Source organism: Ptychodera flava, chromosome 8 (assembly GCF_041260155.1).
Source record: "Ptychodera flava strain L36383 chromosome 8, AS_Pfla_20210202, whole genome shotgun sequence".
Classification (NCBI taxonomy): domain Eukaryota; kingdom Metazoa; phylum Hemichordata; class Enteropneusta; family Ptychoderidae; genus Ptychodera; species Ptychodera flava.
In genome coordinates this window covers 4,434,692-4,455,000 of record NC_091935.1, presented here as the reverse complement: position 1 = coordinate 4,455,000, position 20,309 = coordinate 4,434,692, and the positions used below count along the sequence as shown (strand labels likewise).

The 20,309-nt window shown below is 38.4% G+C and overlaps 2 protein-coding genes across 5 annotated transcripts in view; one reads left to right on the top strand and one right to left on the bottom strand.

Moving 5' to 3' along the window:
• The window catches only part of LOC139138254 (kin of IRRE-like protein 1), a 242,937-nt gene extending 226,967 nt beyond the window's left edge, over positions 1-15,970 (bottom strand). The window contains exons 1-3 of one of the 3 annotated variants that reach the window (XM_070706558.1): positions 15,721-15,970; positions 3,757-3,891; positions 278-391 (exon numbers count right to left, since the gene is read on the bottom strand). The gene's annotated coding sequence lies outside the window, so the exon portion shown is untranslated. Of the gene's footprint in view, positions 1-277; positions 392-3,756; positions 3,892-6,123; positions 6,369-15,720 lie in introns of those variants that run through there. The other 2 variants (XM_070706559.1, XM_070706560.1) reach the window with 2 other exon arrangements.
• LOC139138253 (uncharacterized) overlaps positions 6,483-20,309 on the top strand; it is a 49,469-nt gene continuing 35,642 nt past the window's right edge. Inside the window, exon 1 of one of the 2 annotated variants that reach the window (XM_070706556.1) lies at positions 6,483-6,529. The gene's annotated coding sequence lies outside the window, so the exon portion shown is untranslated. Of the gene's footprint in view, positions 6,530-16,070; positions 16,127-20,309 lie in introns of those variants that run through there. The other variant, XM_070706557.1, reaches the window with a different exon arrangement.

The following is a 20,309-nucleotide window of genomic DNA, read 5'->3' as shown; positions in this document are numbered from 1 at the left end:
AACAGTGGCCGTCGTATTGGGTTAAATTATTGCAAAATGTATCGAAGAAGTTTCTAATGAACGCAGTTTGCATTACTTTCTATTGCCAGAAACGTTTTTCTCAATCACCCAAGCACGTCGTAATTTCAAGCTATTATGAAATTCCTGTAATATGCAACGGGACTCAAATGATTCGTTGCGTTTTGATGATTTCAACTTGAAATTACAGATTTGCAATTTGTGTATGAATAAAGAACCATGGACAAAAGATTACACAGATCCTTGAAAGAATACTTACAATTAATGGAAGGGAAGTACGTAGTCTGTTAAGTTGCTTGTTTCAGGTGTTGTCAGTTGCTCTGAGGGATGTTCACCACGCTCTTAACATCAATCAGGTCATGTTCTGTATGAACTGAAATGAAAATATGAGCGACACACTTTCAAGAAGGGCGCTCCTTTACTGTTTTTCTTTTGGGGAATTCTCTTTAGAATTTCAACATATTTATTGTGTGCTGTCATATTTATACTTTCAAATTCGTCAGTTCGTTATAATATTTTTATGTTATACATTGATGCTTGTCTAATCATAGACAGTAGAGCTTCTCTTCTGTGTATGCCCTAACACATTCATTTTGCTATCCAAATTAGTCACCTCGTTTGACCTGACCATAATTGGCTCCTGCGGTGTCTCTAGTAAACGCCTTTTGTGAGATTTCTTTTTCTAATCTCGTCTCGTCACATGTCTCGGGGATACACAGCTCGGCTCTTCGTTGGAGAGGTCATTTTCTTACAAATCTGCCTTTGGAGGGGGTAACATTTTGCAAGCTTAGCCTGGAAGAGCGTCATTTTATATTTGTTCGTTTCGTAATTCAAATCAAAGTGGTGTTCACAGGTTCAAGAAACTTTCACAATAACCCCATGAGAATTGCAATAGCTGTCTAGACATTATATGAATTCTACCAATAAGTTTAATATATAAATGTGTTTGCTGTGAATAATCCGCCAATATATCAGCAAATAAAGGTCACGCCTGCTTGTGCTATCAAACCATTTCAATAACAACGAAGAATGTCTCTCTTGTAAGCCCCAGCTTCACATGTTTAAAAACATTGTCCATCAGAGACGACGCTTTCGCATAAGGCACACTCTCTTCATCATTTAGGCAGCATGTGTAAGGCCATTTATCTGACAACACGTGCTTATCTGACAAATATATTTTCAGTGGTAGCCTAGGGAGTCTTGGCCAAATTGCTGCAGCTCGCAACATTATCGTTCAAGGATGTTTGGTTATCATGGATTTTCCTTTACCAATATTGTAATTAATCCCATCGTTCTAAGCTCAAAGAGATCTAAACAGTAAATGTGGTGAAGCATTGTCCTTTTGCACAAATGTTTTGGCTTACTTGTTGTACATTTTGTGCAAACTATTTACGGTTGTAACTTTCATTTTTGGATGTTATAAATTACGTGTTTTGCAATTGTGATTAGTGAGACCACGCGTGAGTTTTACCGTTTTAAAAATTCCTGTCATATTTTATGAATATATAATGAGTGTGTTTGAACCATATTTGAAAGTCTTTTATCGATACTGTCTGGTTTTACTTAATGGTTTACGGTCAGTCATACCGTCTTTTACACGTGCGTCAAGGAAGGCATGTTTATGAAACTGCTGGCGTGTTGTGTTTGATTGGCGTGAAGCAGTGTTTCTGGCCTGAGAGCTCACAAAGTAAATATGGTTGCTACGCGACTGGAAGTACGATGCCATCTCTTCGTATTTTTCGCATAATCTCGTGCAATTATCAACCACAAACAAAACCTCCAAAAAGTTTAACACCATTGAAGCTCATTTTAATGTGAAAAGCCATAGTCTACCGAGACGACCATGGAACAAAAGGCATGCCGCGTTTCCAGTCTGCCTATACTATTTGGCTGTGTTTTTATCCATGTGAACGTTGTTCAAATCTGCAGCGACAAGTACACAACACGACGCACTTTCAAATTTCAGTCTAGAAATTTGTGGCCGCTCAGCTGTCTTGTACACATTATACTGGAGTGTATAAGTAACAGTAGAGCTGAGCAGCCAAAGCCGTGCACTGGGCGCTGCTCACTGTATGTCTCAAAAGTAGCCCTGCGTACGATGCTGTGTGTTCCCGGCGTATCTACGGCCTCCCACCACAGCCCTGCTGATAGGTGGAGCACACGGCGACCGAGGTCCCGATTTGGATCGCGCACGAAAAACTACCTTTTCTAACTGCTTTCGGCCGAAATCAGTCGATTCCGATGTATGCTCAATCGCTCACTCCACAGACTGCAAAAAACCAGAGGGTCGGCCAGTTGCGAGCTCGGCCAGTGCCCGCGCCGACGAACTCGGCCAGTTGGAGAGGTCGGCCACTTATGAGAAATGAGTGTATACCATAAATACCGCACCTTAATCAAAGCCTCCAAAAGATAAAACATTTCTCATTAAATAAACTTTAATGTACAGAATTTACAATCTCAATCAATGAAGCTACTGTATGGCCTATACTATTTTCTTCATTGAGAGAGGTGTCTAGCATGTATCAACCTCATTCCACGAGACTAGTGTTTTAGAATTGTTATACTGTATTTAATAACCGTTGTACAGCATTATCATATTGATGAGACTAATGTACAGCATATCATCTCATTCAATGAGACCAGTATATGTCACATACCATCTCATTTAATAAGACTAGCGTACAGAAGCTGTCACAGCGGAAACTTTAAATGACTGCAGCCATAGATACTAGATACGTCTATTCCCGACTGAATCGACAAATTGGCGTCAGAGGGTATTTTTGAAAGATAATTTCCTCAGGGAAATAGTTTTTGGACCACTTTTGGAACATTGCCCGGTCACAGGGAAATAGTTTTTTGACCACTTTTGGAACATTGCCCGGTCACGTGACCGTATTGTTGTCTACAACTGTGAAATATTAGCGGATGACCAGAATGTGATGAGCGCCTGGGATGAGCGACAACCCTCTCTAAAAAGCAAGATTTTCTATTCTAACAGCGTAGAAACTTGAACAGCTAAGTAAACCTGTCACAATGGATAGTTGCGATGCATAATATCAAAACACATTAAAAACCATAACATAATACAAAATGAGCGTGTGACGTTTTCTAAAACACCTCTAACCTGGTTTCTAGTGGTCTCTGTTTCCAGAAACACATCGCTATACGTCTCCGCCTACGGCCTCGGGGAATAGCGATGTTTCTACGTACGACCCCTCGGGTAATAAACGGGCGCCATAGCCCTCATGACCGTGTAATCGGTGGTTAATGTCATAGCAAAACAAACGACTATGTGCCATTTGCCTGACATCAGGAGGGCAAATGATTTGAAATAATTTGAAGTAGCAGAACTACTTTGAAGTTGATACAAAGATCTGTCTCATTAATATGGTATATCATCAATATGACTTTATCATCTTTATAACATGATCGAATTTCGTGTAACTCACCGTTCTGAATGTCAGCTTGTTGTTTTAGGATTTCTTTGATATAGCGAGGGCCGACTTAAAGTTAGATTTGGATGCATTTTTCTAATTAATCGTTGTTAGCCTTGGGAGGCTTTTTGTATGCCGTGTCGTCATTTCCATGGCAAATATGAACTCTACTACGAAGAAAAGTTATTTTGGTTTGATTCTCGTTTCCTTGAAGTTCTTCGGTCACTAGAGCACAATCGTGGCATATGCATTTTAACTATTTACCCGGGTGGTAACACGTTTCCTGTATAGCTATAATTCTTACCTCGGATTCTGTTGATGTCTCATTTTCATGACTGTATTTTTTGTGACAAGACGCATCAAATGTCGACAATGTCAAGCAAATATGCCGCAGAACCATAATCGAGAACAATGTCTTCAATCCAAGCCTGGTCATTGTCTGCAGAATTCGAACGAAAATCAAATCACAAATTTGGTCGGAAACAAGATTATTTTTTGCAAGCAGAAGCTGTGGAATAAAAGTGAGAATCGCAAGTCAAATATGGTATTAGACCCCCTGACAGTGAAACTGATAAGTACGGACAGTTTAAATGACGTTCAGATCAATCGTGTTCAGGCCAAATCCAATAATGGTTGTAATGCCAATAATGGTTGTAATGCCAATAATGGTTGTAATGCCAATAATGGTTGTAATGCCAATAATCAAGCGTCTACAAATGCACAGATTTAGTTGATTTTGTTACGTGAGAGAAAACGAACAAAAGGTGAACTCAGCAATTGCTTTTAAAACGCAATTTATTACAAAAAATACAACTAATCGCTAAGTCAAGGGCTAGATACAAACTGTAAAAGTGTACAGGCCACTTATCTCAGCTGGGACGGCAAGGCTCCAGTCTGAGAGTTGTGTCAGTCAGTTGGATGAATGAACAGTTGTTTAGCTTGCAGGCTTGAAGTTGCACAGAGTCCACAGTATAAATCCAGCCTGGTAGTGAAGGTCTTGAAATGTCTTGAAATTAATACTGCTGGAGTTTCCAAAGATTTGAAGTAACACCGGTACCAAGAGACGCGATCCCAAAATGTCTGACTGCAAGCCTGCCGTCCCAGTATTTATACTCAAATGGTTAAGTAAGAGAATATAAGAACAATCTAGGACTTCTATTGATATGCTAATTACTTCTGTAAAAATATCTCCACTTATAGTAAACACACGACTAATTGAATTTCCAGATCATCCCAGACACGTCTAATTGATTTCAAGGTCATGAAGGACAGTGACCTTAAGAATATTCTAGATTAATCAAACTCAGGCCATGAATGTGGGGGAAATGACCTACATAAGAATTTTATATTTGAAAAATAGTGTTAATAGCTTCCTCATAAACTACAATTTGTAAAGTGAATCAACATTTTGGTGAAATTCGAAAATCATTTTTTTGTTTAAATGTATGCTATTACAAAGTCAAAAATTCTTTGCAAACACTTCATATGACACCATCCTTTCAAATATTGAGCTATTTTTCCCAGTATATAAAGTGTTATAAGAGTTGCACTGTTAACATGGCATGGAACTTATTTCTTCTGGTCAAAATGAACATTGAACAAAAGTGCTCTTTTCTGCTGTTATCACATGTTCAGATAGAATAAAGCTATGTTTGTGTTCTGTTGTTATGCACCCTTTTGTCAATTCTTTTGTTTTGCCATAACTACACACAAAATAAATCTTTGTAAAATTTGACCCCTCAAATCATTGTTTGTAAAATTTGACCACCCTAAAACAGTTTTGTAAGTAAAAGTCATCCCACCCTGATTTCCATCGACCCCCTACCCGCCCCGTAAAAACGAATGCTCAGTAAATAGGAATATCTAGCTCTGGTGAGGAGGGGAACTTTCAGTGGTGGAGAGAGGGTAGTAAGAAGCTTGAACTGTTGTAGAGCGAGGGGAGGTGGCAGACCATAGATACTGGAGGGCAGTCGGCATTATAATTCAGAGGCAGGTCATGTTTCGCATATGCTTGTCGACGGGCAGTTACTAACACTAGTACAGAAATTTGCGAGAAATTTGCGAGAAATGGACACTTTCTCGCTTTTTGCGAGAAGTAAGCGAGAATACATAACTTTCTCGCAATAACTTAGCGAAAATTCAATTTTCTCGCAATGAGCTGATGAGAACTGTGTTTTCCTCGCTCAGCATCTGCGAGAAACTGAATTCTCGCAATCAATCAGAGAGAAATTTGTTTTCTTGCTCAGCATCTGGAAGAAATTGTATTCTTCTGTGTTAGCATTTCACAAAAATTTCACAATTTCTCGCAGATGCATGCGAGAAAGCACAGTTCTCGCAGCATGATCGCAAAGAAGTATGTATTCTCGCTTACTTCTCGCAATACAGCGAGAAAGTGTCCATTTCTCGCAAATTTCTTGCAAATTTCTGTACTAGTGTAACAGCGTGAAATGTTGTGGGAAGCTGGCAGCGGGCAGACCAAGATATTGGAGGGAAAGTCGGCATTGTAATTCAAAAGGAGGGAGGGTGTTTTCGCATATGCTGGTCGGAGTGCACTTATGAACAGCTTCACTCTGCACTCCAAATAACAAGGTCAGGGTAAAAATATTTGACATCGATACAATAGCTTGAGAAACATCATGCTTTCCTGTGATTTTGTGAAATTGACTCTTACCATTACATGTAGCTGCAGCTATTGACAGCACTAACCTTCCTGTATTTTGCACTCTGTCAGCGGTCGACCGTCGCTTTATGAATACTGTTTACTCTATCCGAGGAGATTTAGTACGATCGGGTGATTACTCCGTTCCTGGATTTAACGTTGCTTGTCTCCTTAAAGCCTAAAAGACGCACAGATTGCACAGAAGCCGTGACAGCCCTACTATTTGCCCGTAACAACACGGGTCCGACACCCGGAAATATATGAAGTAAAAAGTGTGATTCGGGTTTAATTCTAAATGTGCATGCGCTCCATGGTTAGATTTGCATATAAATTATATTCTCAGGTAGTGCAAATAAATTTCATTTCCTGCGTTTCTGTTTGCAAATGACCGAGTAGTTGTCACTTCCACCGCTTCAAGGTAAGTACACGTGACAGTCTACCTTAAATAACATTTGGTGTCGCTTTCGTTACTCCTAGTGGTGAACACCATGTCGACTTGTCGCGGCGTCAATTATGCCTGGCAAAATTTGCCTACCAGTAAAGACGGTGAAAGCGACGGGAGAGATAGAGACATATTTCGAATTAAAATGTAATTCGTGATTGGTCACTGTGTACCAGGAGAGAGAATGAAATCAAGCACAGGGTTTGCTCTTCATGTCATTTTAGAGATCGGCGAAGTGAATTCGAAAGGTGGATTTGTTTTGACTATTTAGCCATAGAACAACAAAGAACAAGTTACCCTCTCTTTTGTCTGACCGTTCCTTTTAAAACTCCTGCACAATCAACATGTCACGGTGCTTCAACCACAGGCAAGGAGTGCTTTAACTGACTTGTAAATCTATGACGTTTTGCTGTTATACTCCAGAGGGCGATAAAAACAAAAAGAAACATTTGCTTCTTGTTTACGGCAAAATCTAGACTTGCTCCAAGTCTGTGAGTATATAAGTATCAAAACACATAATAAATAGAAGGACTAATCATCAGCGGTTTATAGCGCTAATCGTAGGCTGTTGCGTACATCGTGGGTGAATGCCTTCGTGAACAGACTTGTGAACCTTGCAGGGTGTTGGTTGCTATAAACACAGACAAATAGAAGAAACAGACTAGCAACGAGGCATGGCTTTTGTCCCATGGTCGTCTCGGTAGACTATGGCCTTTTCATATTACAATGAGCTTCACAGGTGTTAGATTTTTTTAGACCTCTGTTCGTGGTTGATAATTGCACGAGATTGTGCAAAAAGTACGACGAGATGGCATCGTGCTGCCAGTCGCGTAGCAACCATGCTTACTTTGTGAGCTCTCATGGCAGAAACACTGCTTCACGCCAATCAAAACATAACACGCAAGCAGTTTCATAAACACGCGTACGCCCTTCAATTACCTACTTTAATAGACGATATGACTGACCGTAAACCATAGAGAAAAACTAGACAGTATCGATAGAAGATTTTCAAATTTGGTTGAAACACACTCATTATATATTCATAAAAATGTGAGAGGAATTTTTAAAATGGTAAAACTCACTTTCCCGAAGCTCAAAACTTTCCCGTTTTCGCCAGCATGCCGATTCCACTCAGCACCACATGACAACAATAACACAAACTTTGCCGAACATACTTTCGCTTAAAAATTGGCGAAAATCCGGAAACTACCGAAAGGTGCATGGTCGGCACTCTTCGGAAAAGCGAGGCGAGAGGTACCTGAGGCGAGGCGAACATGGATGACTTACGTAACCGCTTCACGCCTTGAACAATACCCGTTGCCAGTCTGTTTCTATTTGTCTGTGCTATAAACAATTCATAATGGCGCCAGACTTATAAATATGCATGAGACGGGAAGACAGAGTTTCCTTGAGAGTTTTGAAAGGACGGTGTTGCAATCATTGAATTACGTGCCATTATTCTTTATTACACTGATAATGGAAGTTTTACATAGAATAATGTTCAATACGGAAACTAGGTAAACTATCAACTTAATTGAGTTGGACTGAAAAACTTGTATGCACGGAAGAAGGCCCGTATTTTCAAATATTGAAGCTATTTTCCCAGTATATAAAGTGTTATAAGAGTTATATCGTTAACATGGCATGGCACTTATTTCTCTTGGTCAACATGAACATTTTATTTTTGTGAACAAAAGTGCTCTTTTCTGCTGTTATTACATGTTCAGATAGAATAAAGCTATGTTTGTGTTCTGTTGTTATGCACCCTTTTGTCAACTCTGTTGTTTTTGCCATAACTACACACAAAATAAATCTTTGTAAAATGTAACCCCTCCAATAATTGTTTGTAAAATTAAGCACTAAAAACAGTTTTGTAAGTAACAGTCATCCCACCCTGATTTTCACGACCCCCCTACCCTCCCCGTAACAAAAACGAATGCTCAGTAAATAGGAATATCTAGCTCTGGTGGGGAGGGGAACTTTCAGTGGTGGAGAGAGGGCAGTTAGAAGCTTGAACTGTTGTAAAGAGAGGGTAGGTGGCGGACCATAGATACTGGAGTGCACTGGGCATTATAATTCAGAGGCAGGTCATGTCTCGCATTTGCTGGTCGAAGGGCAGTTGTATTACCCCTATTTGTAACAATCAACCCTATTTGTAACAAAATTTAATTTTCAAAAAAACTTTGCCATATATGTTGAAATATTAATAAAATATGCATATTTGTATGTTTGAGGGCAATTTTCTTTGTTTTTCCTTGTCAAAACTCATTTTTCCGAAACTGCTTTTGTTACAAATTGGGTTGATTGTTACAAATAGGGGTGACATGTATCACCCCTATTTGTAACAATCAACCTATTTGTAACAAAATTTAATTTTCAAAAAAACTTTGCCATATATGTTGAAATATTAATGAAATATGCATATTTGTATGTTTGAGGGCAATTTTCTTTTTTTTTCCTTGTCAAAAATCATTTTTCCGAAACTGCTTTTGTTACAAATTGGGTTGATTGTTACAAATAGGGGTGACATACGTCAACCCTATTTGTAACAATCAACCCTATTTGTAACAAAACCTAAATTTCAAAGAAACTTGGCCGTATTGATGAAATCTTGATGAAATATACATAAGTATGTTCGGGGACAATTTTCTTTGTTTTCCTTGTTGAAACTCATTTTTCCGAAAATGCTCGTGAGATTAAATTTCGTTGTGCAGGTTCCTAGGGATAACAGCCCTACTCGTAAGATGTAATCAAGTCGTGCAGATACATGCCAAAGGTTTGTTTTGGGGCAATTTTCACCATTTTCGGTCAAAAATGTTAAAAATCTTGTTTTCTGACCGAAATCATACTAAACCTATATGGGATTAACTTTTGTTACAAATTGGGTTGATTGTTACAAATAGGGTTGACGTGTCAACCCTATTTGTAACAATCAACCCTATTTGTAACAAAATTTAACCAACTTGAAACAAAACCTAATTTTCTACAAAACTTGGCCGTATTTGATGAAATCTTGATGAAATGTACATATTAGTATGTTTTGGGGCAATTTTTATTTTTTCCTTGTCGAAACTCATTTTTTCCGAAAATGCTCGTTAGATTAACTTTCGTTGTGCAGGTTGCCTAGTATAAGAGGCCTATTCGTAAGATATAATCAAGTTGTGCAGATAGGTTTGTTTCGGGGCAATTTTCCCCAATTTCGGTCAAAAATGTTAAAAATCTTGTTTTCTGACAGAAATCATACTAAACCTATATTTGGTTAAGTTTTGTTACAAATTTGGTTGATTGTTACAAATAGGGTTGACGTGTCAACCCTATTTGTAACAACAACCTATTTGTAACAATCAACCCTATTGTAACAAAATTTATACCAACTTGAAACAAAACCTAATTTTCTAAAAACTTGGCCGTATTTGATGAAATCTTGATGAAATATACATATTAGTATGTTTTGGGGCAATTTTTATTTTTTCCTTGTCGAAACTTATTTTTTCCGAAAATGCTCGTTAGATTAACTTTCGTTGTGCAGGTTGCCTAGTATAAGAGGCCTACTCGTAACATATTATCGAGTTGTGCAGATACATGCCAAAGGTTTTTTCGGGGCAATTTTCCCCAATTTCGGTCAAAAATGTTAAAAATCTTGTTTTCTGACAGAAATCATACTAAACCTATATGGGGTTAACTTTTGTTACAAATTGGGTTGATTGTTACAAATAGGGTGACGTGTCAACCCTATTGTAACAATCAACCCTATTTGTAACAAAATTAACCAACTTGAAACAAAACCTAATTTTCTACAAAACTTGGCCGTATTTGATGAAATCTTGATGAAATGTACATATTAGTATGGTTTGGGCAATGTTCTTTGTTTTCCTTGTCGAAACTCATTTTTTCCGAAAATGCTCGTTAGATTAACTTTCGTTGTGCAGGTTGCCTAGTATAAGAGGCCTATTCGTAAGATATAATCAAGTTGTGCAGATAGGTTTGTTTTGGGGCAATTTTCCCGAATTTCGGTCGAAAATGTTAAAAATTTTGTTTTCTGACCGAAATCATACTAAACCTTTATGGGGTTAACTTTTGTTACAAATTGGGTTGATTGTTACAAATAGGGTTGACCTGTCAACCCTATTTGTAACAACAACCTATTTGTAACAATCAAGCCTAACGTAACAACATTTAACCAACTTGAAACAAAAAACCTAATTTTCTACAAAACTTGGCCGTATTTGATGAAATCTTGATGAAATATACATTAGTATGTTTTGGGGCAATTTTTATTTTTTACTTGTCGAACCTTTTTGTTTCCGAAAATGCTCGTTTGATTAACTTTCGTTGTGCAGGTTGCCTAGTATAAGAGGCCTACTCGTAAGATATAATCGAGTTGTGCAGATACATGCCAAAGGCTTTTTCGGGGCAATTTTCACCATTTTCGGTCGAAAATGTTAAAAATCTTGTTTTCTGACCGAAATCATACTAAACCTATATGGGGTTAACTTTTGTTACAAATTGGGTTGATTGTTACAAATAGGGTTGACGTGTCAACCCTATTTGTAACAATCAACCTATTTGTAACAAAATTTAACCAACTTGAAACAAAACCTAATTTTCAAAAAAACTGGCCGTATTTGATGAAATCTTGATGACATATACATATTAGTATGATTTGGGGCAATTTTTATTTTTTCCTTGTCGAAACTCATTTTTTCCGGAAATGCTCGTTAGATTAACTTTCGTTGTGCAGGTTGCCTAGTATAAGAGGCCTACTCGTAAGATATAATCGAGTTGTGCAGATACATGCCAAAGGTTTGTTTCGGGGCAATTTCACCATTTTCGGTCAAAAATGTTAAAAATCCTGTTTTCTGACAGAAATCATACTAAACCTATATGGGGTTAACTTTTGTTACAAATTGGGTTGATTGTTACAAATAGGGTTGACGTGTCAACCCTATTTGTAACAATCAACCCTATTTGTAACAATCAACCCTATTTGTAACAAAATTTAATAATTTTGTAAAAAAACCTAATTTTCAAAAAACTTGGCCGTATTTGATGAAATCTTGATGAAATATGCGTATTTAGGTCTTGTTTGGGGAAATATGTCGTTTTTCAAAAAAATATGTTTTCTAAAATTGCGAGGTGGTTTGTTTTGAAATTTGGTATACAGGTTTCTGGAGATAATTCCTTCAAGACGTATTGAATTGTGCTGATCTATGCACGACTCTTTTTTGGCAATTTCGCCATTTTTGCTAAAAAACAGGTCAAAAACTTCTTCTTAGAATCTACTCGTCCTATTGCTTTGACATTTTGTATGAAGGTTCCTTGTGGTGACGATTTACCTATTTTCAGAAATTCATCACAGATACGGCCTTGGCATTTGTTTGGATTCATTTGAACCCTCAATGCCGCTGCTTTAATTTATACACTTGTTGTTTATTGTAGGCTCTTGTTGGTTGTTTCGGCAAAAGGGTTTTTATTGCTTCCCACTTATCAAGTTCTTCCAAATATTTTGACGGGCTTTCTTTTTTATCCTTTGTTTTGATATGTGTTGAGCCTAAATGTTGTTGTGAAGATCAAGTCATTTTATGTTGTGAATGTTTGTTTGTTTGTTTTTTTTTATTACGGTTTTGAGTATGGTTTCTGTTTGGTTTATGTTGCCGTGCATTCTCTGTCTATTAATTTGCTTGTGAAGAATGCTACATTTTTTCTTGAAATCGATTGGGTATTGCATGTAGGCGAGTATCTAAGAATTTGCCTTTGATGGGTCCCTTAAAGGTTGGTTTTGGTTGATCCTCTGAGCAGGCATTGGAACGTTCCAGTTGGTTTTGCATTTGTTTTAATATCAAGAATGATTTCTTAGTTTTGCTTTTAGCCCTGAAATATTACAACGTCGGAAAATGTTGTTTTTTTAGGTATTTCTCAACTGTAAATTCAAATGTTGAATGCATTTCCAGTGTCAGTAGTGTCATGAAGTCTACAACCATTTTAATATTCAAATTGAATATTCGTCAGTTTGTATAACCTGCTGAAGGGAGATTTTCACTGACAATTAACTAGGAGACAGAGACACAAGGGTAATTTCCCACTCGATGTTGCTGCCGAGCGCTGATGGACAAGTAACCCTATGACCTTTGATGAAGGGATGAGTCAAGTGCATGGCATATTTCGTATCATAAACCTCAAGAGGTAGACTATCATAAACGATGTTATTATCTGCATCGGCCGCACCACTTCTTAGATTCGGAGATTTTCATTCTGAATACTCTTCAGAATCACGTTTCATCTCTACTTTTTATGTTCATAGGGATCACGATAACATTCAATAACATTATGATTACTAAGATCGAGAAGTATCTGTCCCTCGAATTCTAAAACAATGCACTTGATTATATTTTTATGATATTCTGAACTACTCGGTTATTTGGGTGACCGATACTATAAGGTCAAATACCAGATCGAAGGTATCTGGAACATAAACGACTCCACTCTCTAACTTTGGACACCGTATGTGTAGTGTCTCACCTATCTGTGCCTGGCTTGGGTTATGAGTAACTACATGATGGGTCCTTTCTGCCTTAATTCCATATGGTTTTCGGCTGCTGAAGCTTGATAAAATTATCGATTTTACGGCATTGTCATTGCTGTACGGCATTATTAGTGGAGTAATACAGAGAAAAATACGACTGAAGGAGGAAAAAAATATAGAACTCGAGGGCGATGTGATTGAAAGTTTTTAAAATTTAAAGTTTGATGATGATTTAAGTTACTATGAAGCATCCTTTACAGAGGCCGACCAAAGTCTCGGTGGCTGCAGATGGATAGGATAGGCAAAAGAAAAAATTTGTCCTGTTCCGATAACCCGACCTACCCTATTTTTTAGACTGCGACCCTAAACGTTTAGCAACGTAAACACGGAAGAAACAAAAAGACAGAAAAACCCCGTAAAATCACGTGTTCGTCACCTGATATTTGATTTTTGCTTGGGACGTCGACGTCTTTTATGTAATTAGTCCTTTAATATGAATGATACGCTTTTTCTGGAAATGTTGTGGTAAGTGTTAGATCGCCCTGAACCCCTGAAAAGTGCATATTTAAAAAAAATATAGGGGAAAAGAAAACCAGCCGACCTAACTGCCCTATTTGAAACCATGTTATTGGAAGAGCAAAATTTATGTTTTAAGTGTTACAAATAGCGTTAACTTTTGATACAAATAGGGTTAGTATGACTTCTGTCAGAAAAGAAGATTTGTTTTGCATTTTAGACCAAAATTAGTGACTGATGCCCCCACCAAATTTTGGCATGTATCTGAAAAACATGATTACCTCTTAGATGGAGGCCTTTTATCCCTAGAAACCTGCACGCCGAAATTTTATCTAATGAGTAGTTTAAGAAAAATGAGTTTCGACAAGGAAAAAATAAAAATTGCCCCAAAACATACTAATATGTACATTTCATCAAGATTTCATCAAATACGGCCAAGTTTTTTTGAAAATTAGGTTTTGTTTCAAGTTGGTTAAATTTTGTTACAAATAGGTTGATTGTTACAAATAGGGTTGACACGTCAACCCTATTTGTAACAATCAACCCAATTTGTAACAAAAGTTAACCCCATATAGGTTTAGTATGATTTCGGTCAGAAAACAAGATTATTAACATTTTCGACCAGATTGGGGAAAATTGCCCCGAAACAAACCTATCTGCACAACTCGATTATATCTTACGAGTAGGCCTCTTATACTAGGCAACCTGCACAACGAAAGTTAATCTAACGAGCATTTTCGGAAAAAATGAGTTTCGACAAGGAAAAAATAAAAATTGCCGCAAAACATACTAATATGTATATGTCATGAAGATTTCATCAAATACGGCCAAGTTTTGTAGAAAATTAGGTTTTGTTTCAAGTTGGTTAAATTTTGTTACAAATAGGGTTGATTGTTACAAATAGGGTTGACACGTCAACCCTATTTGTAACAATCAACCCAATTTGTAACAAAAGTTAACCCCATATAGGTTTAGTATGATTTCGGTCAGAAAACAAGATTATTAACATTTTCGACCGAATTGGGGAAAATTGCCCCGAAACAAATCTATCTGCACAACTCGATTATATCTTACGAGTAGGCCTCTTATACTAGGCAACCTGCACAACGAAAGTTAATCTAACGAGCATTTTCGGAAAAATGAGTTTCGACAAGGAAAAAATAAAAATTGCCAAAAACATACTAATATGTACATTTCATCAAGATTTCATCAAATACGGCCAAGTTTTGTAGAAAATTAGGTTTAGTTTCAAGTTGGTTAAATTTTGTTACAAATAGGGTTGATTGTTACAAATAGGGTTGACACGTCAACCCTATTTGTAACAATCAACCCAATTTGTAACAAAAGTTAACCCAATATGTTTAGTATGATTTCGGTCAGAAAACAAGATTTTAACATTTTTGACCGAAAATGGTGAAAATTGCCCTAAAACAAACCTTTGGCATGTATCTGCACGACTTGATTATATCTTACGAGTAGGGCTCTTATCCCTAGGAACCTGCACAACGAAATTTAATCTCACGAGCATTTTCGGAAAAATGAGTTTCAACAAGGAAAACAAAGAAAATTGCCCCGAACATACTAATATGTATATTTCATCAAGATTTCATCAAATACGGCCAAGTTTCTTTGAAATTTAGGTTTTGTTACAAATAGGGTTGATTGTTACAAATAGGGTTGACACATGTCACCCCTATTTGTAACAATCAACCAAATTTGTAACAAAAGCAGTTTCGGAAAAATGAGTTTTGACAAGGAAAAAAAAGAAAATTGCCCTCAAACATACAAATATGCATATTTTATTAATATTTCAACATATACGGCAAAGTTTTTTGAAAATTAAATTTGTTACAAATAGGGTTGATTGTTACAAATAGGGGTAATACAGCAGTTACTAACAGCGTGAACTGATGTGGGAAGCTGGGAACGGGCAGACCATAGATACTGGAGGGAAAGTCGGCATTGTAATTCAAAAGTGGGGGTGTTTTCGCATATGCTGGCCAGAGGGCACTTATGAACAGCTTCACTCTGCACTCCAAATAACAAGGTCAAGGTAAAAATATATGAAATAGATACAACAGCTTGAGAAAATCATGCTTTCTGGTGATTTTGTAAAATTGACTCTTACCATTTACATGTAGCTGCACCTATTGACAGCACTAACCTTCCTGTATTTTGCACTCTGTCAGCGGTCGACCGTCGCTTTATGAATACTGTTTACTCTATCCGAGGAGATTTAGGTACGATCGGGTGATTACTCCGTTCCTGGATTTAACGTTGCTTGTCTCCTTAAAGCCTAAAAGACGCACAGATTGCACAGAAGCCGTGACAGCCCTACTATTTGCCCGTAACAACACGGGTCCGACACCCGGAAATATATGAAGTAAAAAGTGTGATTCGGGTTTAATTCTAAATGTGCATGCGCTCCATGGTTAGATTTGCATATAAATTATATTCTCAGGTAGTGCAAATAATTTCATTTCCTGCATTCCTGTTTGCAAATGACCGAGTAGTTGTCACTTCCACCGCTCAAGGTAAGTACACCTGACAGCATACCCTTTAAATAACATTTGGTGTCGCTTTCGTTACTTCTAGTGGTGAACACCATGTCGACTTGTCGCGGCGTCAATTATGCTTGGCAAAATTTGCCTACCAGTAAAGACGGTGAAAGCGACGGGAGAGATAGAGACATATTTCGAATTAAAATGTAATTCGTGATGGGTTACTGTGTGCCAGGAGAGAGAATGAAATCAAGCACAGGGTTTGCTTTTCATGCCATTTTAGAGATCGGCGTAGTGAATTCGAAAGGTGGATTTGTTTTGACCGTATAGCCAAAGAACAACAAAGAACATTTACCCTCTCTATGTCTGACCTTTGTCATTTTAAAATGACCGTGGCTATTGACAGGCGCCTGTCAATAGACAAAAAATGGCTATTGACACGTTGACGTTTTTCGCCAAAATTCACTACATTTTAACGAAAGAAACTGCCCCATGCTTGTTAGAATGCTTCACAAAGCCTTTTTCAGTGAAATATGGACAAAGTCGCCGCATTTTTGCGTATTGCACAAGTTAACCTTGCACGATGTTGCCTCAGTACCGCGCCTGTCAATAGTCAAAATCTGGCTATTGACACGCGGGACACGTTCGTCAAATTTTACTGGTTTTTAAAGTAATAAACTGGACATGCTTCTCAGAATGTTTTACATAGCCTTTTTATGCATGAAAATATGGACAAGGCGCCGTAGACTTCAACTTTTGGCTGCAATTTAGCGTACACACGTAAACCCGGCGTGCTATGTTGCCGCACACACCGCGCCTGTCATAACCAACAGTTGGCTATTGACACGCGGGACTCGTTTCGTCAAATTTACCGATTTTAGCGAAACTAAGTGCCCCATGCTTCTCAAAATGTTTCATATAGCCTTCTTACGCATGAAATCATGGACAGGCACCGTAGACTTTACCGTATACGATGTTGCACCAACGTCTGTTAGTAGGCAGAATCCGCTATTAACAGGCGCCTGTCAATAGACAAAAGTTGGCTATTGACACGCGGGACTTTTTTAGCCAAATTTTACCGGATTTTAGCGAAATAAACTTCCTAATGCTTCTCAGAATGTTTTCCCTGCCATTTTGTTCGTAAGAATGAACAAAGTAGTCGTCTACCTTACCATCCACGGTTCTTTTAATTACAAAGGAAAAGCCGAAATATGAGGTAAGAGGTAATGCTATTGCAATTGGAGAGTCAGGAATTCCTCCTGAATGGCATCATCTTTTAAGAATAGTTCTGAGAATAACGTTATAAAGTAAACAAAACGTTTATTAAGTAAAAAATCATGTTTGTAGGGGCAAGGCAACTTTGCTTCCCCAGCAAACCTATTTGTCAAGTATAGATCCATATTGCAGAACTTTTTTGCACATTGAGAAGGAAAGACATGATATTAAAAGTGATAGCAATGTTTACTACGATGTTTGAAGCGAGAAAAAATTGTTATCAAAATGTTCTTATTTCCGCGTACAGTTCTGTCGTACCCAAGGTCATTGGCTTTGCTATACCATGGAGGCAGCACAGCAGTGCTGACCTGAACTGGGAGTCAGGCTTACAATGTCGGCTCCCCGTGTTGAGACTCCTTGTATCTTTCTCTCTGGCTCTTGCTTCGTGCCGTTCTAGGCCGTGAAGTTACGCTTCGGGTGTATTTTGCTTGCTATTTTTGATTATCTGACGACGTTTTAGAATATTAATGTTGTCACCATCCTAATAGTCGTTTCTCAATGCAGGCTTGCGGAGCTATGTTGAAAGCGATCAAGCTGTCAATGTGGCGGCCATCGTAATCACGATGCCTGTCACGACCGTTCTCTGACGTGAACTACTAAGATTTTCCGACTTTTACAATGCAAAACAGACTTCATCATCACTATAAAGGGTGGCATTGTACCAAATAAGTATCACCAATCGACAATCGCGGTATTACCAATCGCGTATGCAGGACCGTGGTTATGCTATAGTGACACGGTGAACGCGTACGACGTACCGTGCGTGACGGCTTTCGCTAGCATTGCAAAATATTGATTTTCGACATATTAGAACTTATTTTGTAATTACTACATGGCAGAACAGTGTGTTCTTTATTTACGTCGAAGAGGAGTAGTTTATTTCACAAAAATGTGGTGAACTATGGTGAAAAATGTCCCGGGTGCCAATGGCAAACATTTGTCTATTGACATGCGCCTGTCAACAGTCCAGATTCTGTCTATTGACAGGCGCCTGTCAATAGACACTTCGTTTTATAATAAATAAATAAATAAATAAATTAGAATCCCTGCACGATCAACATGTCACGGTGCTTCAACCACAGGCAAGGAGTGCTTTAACTGACTTGTAAATCTATGACGTTTTGCTGTTATACTCCAGAGGGCGATAAAAATAAAAAGAAACATTTGCTTCTTATTTACGGCGAAATCTAGACTTGCTCCAAGTCTGGGGGTATATAAGTATCAAATCACATAATAAATAGAAGGACTAATCATCAGCGGTTTATAGCGCTAACTGTAGGCTGTTGCGTACATCATGGGGTGAATGCCTTCGCCCTGAGACTTGTGAACCCTGCAGGGTGTTGGTTGCCATAAACAATTAATGGCGCCAGACTTATAAATATGCATGAGACGGGAAGACAGAGTTTCCTTGAGAGTTTTGAAAGGACGGTGTTGCAACCATTGAATCACGTGCCATTATTCTTCATTACACTGATTATGGAAGTTTTACATCCAATAATGTTCAATACGGAAAGAAGGTAAACGATCAACTTTATTGAGTTGGAGTGAAAAACTTGTATGCACGAAAAGGGCCCGTGATGGAGACCTATTATACCTCTACCACTGCAGGCACTGTGTATCTATAGTATGAGTGCTATATCGATGTCAGGCTCATTTCCTGATCATTTTCTGCATGCATGTGGTCATCTCTGATCATACCAAGACAATAAAAGCTTCCTTATCAAGTTTAGATAACTATCGGCTACAAATTAAGGCCAACAACTCTTAAGGGCGGGGAGATTTCAGGCGGGCTTGAATACTTACAACATGCAAGGGGGAGCTGAAAAAATTGCCACTGCTAAGGGGGAGTTGGAAATTTATTGAATATCAAATTCCTTTCTGAATACCTTTTGGCACTCATTTCTTGCCATTTCCATTTTCGGCGCGCAAGGTGCACCAGTCTATGGCGTTGAATCCCTGCCAAAATTACGACATGCCTTTCGCAATTACGACACGACATGATGAGATGCAAAATGCGATTATTTGGACATGCCATTATGCGATGCAAAATGCGGACATGCCATTATGCAATGCAAATGGCATAGCTTAATTTTGGCAGGGATTCAAAGCCATAAAGGCGTTGAATCCCTGCCAAAATTAAGCTATGCCATTTGTAATTACGACATGCCTTTCGCAATTACGACATGACATGATGAGATGCAAAATGCGATTATTTGGACATGAAGACTTGACATTCGTAATTACGACATGCCATGATGAGGTGCAAAATGCGATTATTTGGACATGAAGACTTGACATTCGTAATTACGACATGACATGATGGGGTGCAAAATGCGATGGACCTGAAGACTTGACATTCCTATATGAAGAATGCGAGAATTTGACCATAAGAATATTCAATGCTAATTACATTTGATCGTGCGCAATGAAGACGCGCCATACAACATGCGGACATGCCACTATGCGATGCAAAATGCCGACATGAGGAGTCGGAGCTTAGAATTAGGCTACCTTTTCCAGCAAACTAGGGAGTCACCTTATATCTTCACTGCGACGTCGTATTTGCAAACATGGCCTCAAATGAGAGTAGCCAGAGGCTTGGCTGTGTAGCTCGAGGTTTTGCCCGGGTATTTGGGTCGGACGGCAAAACCATAGCTTTGCGTGGCAAGGCTGTGTGTTACCGGCGTTATACGGCCTCCCACAACATCGCCGGTAACACAAAGCCCTGCCACGCAGAGCTAGACAACCACTGCAGAGCTACAGGTCCAACCGTACGTTCTGATATGTAGCCTTTATACAGGGAAGGCTACATATCAGGACGTTGGAACGTGGCATAAAAACTCACAGCAAACACTTTTTATACAATCTAACCGGTCAACAATTATACTTGTGGTCTGAGAAGGTTATTTGGCGAATTTAGCCTTCTTTTCCTTGCCGGTCG